Source organism: Bubalus kerabau, chromosome 2 (genome assembly GCF_029407905.1).
Source record: "Bubalus kerabau isolate K-KA32 ecotype Philippines breed swamp buffalo chromosome 2, PCC_UOA_SB_1v2, whole genome shotgun sequence".
NCBI lineage: Eukaryota > Metazoa > Chordata > Mammalia > Artiodactyla > Bovidae > Bubalus > Bubalus kerabau.
Genome location: NC_073625.1, coordinates 198547138 through 198553137, shown reverse-complemented (window position 1 = coordinate 198553137; position 6000 = coordinate 198547138).

The following is a 6000-nucleotide window of genomic DNA, read 5'->3' as shown; positions in this document are numbered from 1 at the left end:
AGAACAGGAGCTCAGAGTGAGTTCCCAAGGTATCTGCAGCCACTGTCTTGTAGAAACTGATGCCCAAGCTACAGCAGATGAATGCAGTTTTAACTGCTCATAAGAGGAGTGTGTCTAGTCCCCCCTGCCCCCATCTCAGCTTACGGAACTCCAGCTCACCTTGCAGGGGGCTTTTCTAGCTTTCCCAGGCAATTGTGATCCCTCTTGGTACCCTCTCGTTTACTTCCTTATTCCTTGTTGATTTATTCACTGAACATTGAACACCTGCTTGATGCCAGACATGGAGTGACACATTGAAGAGACAAAGACAGAGAGAGTAAGATAAAGCTGGGTAAAAGGGAGTCAAAACTTAAAAGTATCTGCAGTCTTCAGCAACTTTTAGACTTCCAATCCATGAACATGGTAAACCTCTGTGTGTATTCTGGTCATCTCTTACTGTTCTCGGCAGTGTTCCATAGGGCACAAGTCTTACATATCCATCTTTGGACAGATTTACCTCTTAAGCATTTCATATTTCTAATGCTATTTTAAATGGCATTTTAAGTTTCAATTTCCAATTGTTTTTGCTAGTATATAGGGAAAGAGTTGATATTTTTACATTTACCTTATGTTCTGCAATCATGGATTGTCTAGAGTGCTGTGGTGGAGCCTCATCACAGCTGCCTCCAGGGAACATCTCCCAGGATGTCCTCCCTCTATTACTTCCACATGCTCCATCAGGTCTGTCTGTGACATTTACCAGGGCAGAATTTGTTCAATGTTAAGCACTCAGTAGTGCTTGGTCAAAATGCGCTCCTCCTGCAGTGGGAGTCCCCACCCTCCCCAGAGCTGGGAGAGACCCAGAGAGAGGGGTGAGCTCCAGAAGACTGGTCACAACCCTGCTCAGGAAGCCCATGCTGTTGTTGAATGCCTGGCTCCCTTCGTACACACACTTCACAGGTGGAAGCATCCTTGTGAAATCCAGGCTTGCAGAGGCTTTTGGAAACATCACCATCTGAACTACTGTGGAAGACAGAGTAATGTCATAGTAAAAGTGTAATAGTGATAGCAGCAGCAACAGTAGTGGTAATATTAGTACTATTGCTCTTTTTAAAGCTGCCAGCTCAGTAACGGTAACGTGTTACTTCAGTCAACAGATAGTAAGAATTCTGTTGGCCACACACTGGGGTTAAAACAAAATGGCTCAAACAGCTTACCCGGTAGTGCATAAGCCGACAGTTCACACAGCCTTTAGAAACTGCTGAGAGAGGGTAAGTTGGGGGCTGGGAGGCCCAGAGCAGCAGCAGGGGGCCCTCGCACCATGTCCCAGGGAGAGGGGTGCTTAAGTTTGTCAACTGAAAAAATAATGCAGGAGGCTGTGATGAGAATAGAGTTTATCTAGCGGCTTAGCAGCAGCAGCAGCAGGGTTTTGTTTAGTGTGGCCACCTCCATGAATGTCTTCACTCGATCTTCTAGATAACTTGCTGCAGTTTCTACATCAGCTCTTGCGGTTTCTTCTTGCCCTTCTATATTATGGAGATGGCTTCTTTCCTTAAACCTCATGAACCAACCTCTGCTAACTTCAAACTTATCTTCTGCAGCCTCCTTGCCTCTCTCAGCCTTCCCAGAATTGAAGAGAGTTCGGGTCCTGCTCTGGATCAGGCTTTGGCTTAAGGGAATGTGGTGGCTGGTTTGATCTTCTATCCGGACCACTCAGACTCTCTCCATACCAGCAATAAGGCTGTTTCGTTTTCTTATCATGGGTGTGTTCACTGGTGCAGCACTTTTCATTTCCTTCAAGAACTTTCCGTTTGTATTCATGCACAACTTGGTTAACTATTTGGCTCCATGAAAGTGAAAGTGTTAGTCGCTGAGTCGTGTATGACTCTTTGTGACCCCATGGACTGTAGCCCGCCAAGCCCGTCAGGCTCCTCCCTCCATGGGATTTTCCAGGTAAGAATACTGGAGTAGATTGCCATTTCCTTCTCCAGGGGAACTTCCTGACCCAGGGATTGAACCCCAGTCTCCTGCATTGCAGGCCGACTCTTTACCATCTGAGCCACCAGGGAAGCTTCTGGCAGTCTGGGCTGTTGACATGCTTTTCTCAGTGAGCTGAATCATTTCTAGCATTTGATTTAAAATGAAGATGTGCGACTCTTCCTTTTACTTGAACACTTAGAGGCCATTGCAGGGCTGTTATCTGGCTTAATTTCAATACTGTTGAGGCCTGAGGAGAGGAGGAGAGAGCAGTCAGAACATACACATTTATGTGTTAAGCTCACCTCCCCTGGTGGCTCAGACAGAAAAGCGTCTGTCTACAATGCGGGAGACCTGGGTTTGATCCCTGGGTCAGGAAGATCCCCTGGAGAAGGAAATGGCAATCCACTCCAGTACTATTGCCTGGAAAATCCCATAGACAGAGGAGCCTGGTAGGCTACAGTCCATGGGGTTGCAAAGAGTGGGACACGACTCAGCGACTTCACTTTCACTTTCACCGTCTTATATGGGCACAGTTCTTGGCACCCCTGAAATTACAATAGTAACATCAAAGATCACTGATCACAGGTCACTATGACAGATATAATGAGAAAGTTCATAATATTGTGAGAAGTACCAGAAAGTGACAGACACCGAGTGAACAGATGCTGTTGGAGAAATGGTGCTGATAGACTCGCTCAATGCAGGGTTGTCACAAACCTTCTGTTGTTAAAAAAAAAAAAAAATCCACTATCTGTGAAGTGTAATGAAATGAGGTCTACCTATATTGGAAAACTGAAGTAATGTCCTTTCCTACAAATAGCACCCTGTGACCTCCCACAGAGAAAGAGCAAAACCATCACTGGCTCCTGTTTCCTGGCTACAGTTGCACACGAGTATGATCAGGGACCAGTTTTTCAAATCACTGACAGATTGAGGACACTGGAACTAGAAAAGAGAACAAAAGATTCCAGGGGAAAATTGCACAAAATGAGCTTAATTTTCCAACAAATGTGATTACTTTGGTCCATTTGAAATATTAAGCTTGAGCATATAAAATTGCCATTTTTGTAGGTCAAAAACAGTTGAATATCTGCTGAAATCTTCAATTTCCTATAGTTCAATCTGATTATACATACATATTCTAATAATTTTTATATCCCCAAATGTATATATAGCTCAATTATATCTGTATAATTATATATCTTATATATATTCTAATTATATACCCATATCTTAATTTTTTATATAACCTAACTATAAATTAATTATATATTAGTTGAGTATATATGTAATCTACATATTATATGTAATACATTTTATATCTTAATTATATATTCTAATCAAATGTATACCTAAAATTAGAAGATATACATCTATTACACACAATTAGAAGAAAGACAAAATTAGAATATGTATGTATATATATATTTCATATATACAGACGTATACAGATAGCCTAATTCTGTCTTCTAATTTTGTCTTTATTCCAATTTTAAGAGATATCCTAACTACATATACGTGCCCTCATATCTCCTAGTTTTAGATCATCTTAATATTATACACATCCTAATTACATGCATATACACTCAGATGATCCTGAATTTGAAGTCTGGTTGGTAATGAAAATTGAGAAAGGGCTTATGTGGACACAGCAGTACATTGCCATCTCACCAAACAAATTCGTTAAGAACTAAAAACCAAAAACCAAACAAGAAGGGTTTGTAGGACAATTTATCCTGTTAATCTCAAAGCATTACCAGCCACGATGGATTTGTGAATTTATAAGACCACACTGCCCCCTTGTGCTTTCATGTGGCACTGCAGCTGTTTGGAGGTTAACCACACAGATATTTATGGTTACTGATTTACTCTTTCCCTTTTTTTTTTTTTAATTGTTAAACTACCGCACAATTGCACTCATCTCACATGCTAGTAAAGTAATGCTCAAAATTCTCCAGGCCAGGCTTCAGCAATACATGAACCGTGAACTTCCAGATGTTCAAGCTGGTTTTAGAAAAGGCAGAGGAACCAGAGATCAAATTGCCAACATCTGCTGGATCATGGAAAAAGCAAGAGAGTTCCAGAAAAACATCTATTTCTGCTTTATTGACTATGCCAAAGCCTTTGACTGTGTGGATCAAAATAAACTGTGGAAAATTCTGAAAGAGATGGGAATACCAGACCACCTGACCTGCCCCTTGAGAAACCTGTATGCAGGTCAGGAAGCAACAGTTAGAATTGGACATGGAACAATAGACTGGTTCCAAATAGGAAAAGGAGTACGTCAAGGCTGTATATTGTCACCCTGCTTATTTAACTTATATGCAGAGTACATCATGAGAAACGCTGGGCTGGAAGAAGCACAAGCTGGAATCAAGATTGCCGGGAGAAATATCAATAACCTCAGATATGCAGATGATACCACCCTTATGGCAGAAAGTGAAGAGGAACTACAAAGCCTCTTGATGAAAGTGAAAGTGGAGAGTGAAAAAGTTGGCTTAAAGCTCAACATTCAGAAAACGAAGATTATGGCATCTGGTCCCATCACTTCATGGGAAATAGGTGGGGAAACAGTGTCAGACTTTATTTTTCTGGGCTCCAAAATCACTGCAGATGGTGATTGCAGTGATGAAATTAAAAGACGGTTACTCCTTGGAAGGAAAGTTATGACCAACCTAGACAGCATATTAAAGAGCAGAGACATTACTTTGCCAACAAAGATCCGTCTAGTCAAGGCTATGGTTTTCCCAGTAGTCATGTATGGATGTGAGAGTTGGACTGTGAAGAAAGCTGAGCGCCGAAGACTTGATGCTTTTGAAGTGTGGTGTTGGAGAAGACTCTTGAGAGTCCCTTGGACTGCAAGGAGATCCAACCAGTCCATTTTGAAGGAGATCAGCCCTGGGATTTCTTTGGAAGGAATGATGCTAAAGCTGAAACTCCAGTACTTTGGCCACCTCATGTGAAGAGTTGACTCATTGGAAAAGACTCTGATGATGGGAGGGATTGGGGGCAGAAGGAGAAGGGGACGACAGAGGATGAGATGGCTGGATGGCATCACCAACTCGATGGACGTGAGTTTGAGTGACCTCTGGGAGTTGGTGATGGACAGGGAGGCCTGACATGCTGCGATTCATGGGGTTGCAAAGAGTCAGACACGACTGAGCGACTGAACTGAACTGAACTGAACTGGTGTTGTTCAGTCTTGAAGTCATGTCCAACTCTTTGTGACTCCATGGACTGCAGCACACCAGCTTTTCCTGACCTTCACTACCTCCAGAGTTCACTCAAACTCATGTCCACTGAGTCAGTGATGCTGTCCAAACGTCTCAACCTCTGTTGCCCCTTCTCCTCCTGCCCTCAGTCTTTCCCATTATCAGGGTCTTTTCTAGTGAATCAGATCTTCGAATCAGATGGCCAAAGTATTGGAGCTTCAGCTTCAGCATCAGTCCTTCCAATGGATTCAGGGTTGATTTCCTTTGGGTTGACTAGTTGGATCTCCTTGCTGTCCAAAGGACTCTCAAGAGTCTTCTCCAGCACGACAATCTGAAAGCAAAGTTCTTCGGTGCTCAGTCTTCTTTATGGTCCAACTTTCACATCCATCCATAACTACTGGAAAAACCATAGCTTTGACTAGATGGACCTTTGTCAACAAAATAATGTCTGTTTTTTAATATGCTGTCTAGGTTGGTCATGGCTTTTCTTCCAAGGAGCAAGCGTCTTAATTTCATGGCTGCAGTCACAGTTCGCAGTGATTTTGGAGCCCAAGAAGATAAAATCTGTCACTGTTTCCACTTTTCACCCATTCATTTGCCATGAAGTGATGGGCCCAGATGGCTTGATCTCAGATTTTTAAATGTTGAATTTTAAGACAGCTTTTCCACTCTCCTCTTTCACTCTCATCAAGAGGCTCTTTTGTTCTTCTTCACTTTCTGCTGTTAGAAGGGTTTCATCTGCCTGTCTGAGGTTGTTGGTATTTCTCTCCCTGCAATCTTGATCCCGGCATGTGATTCATCCAGCCCAAAATTTCACCTGATGTACTCT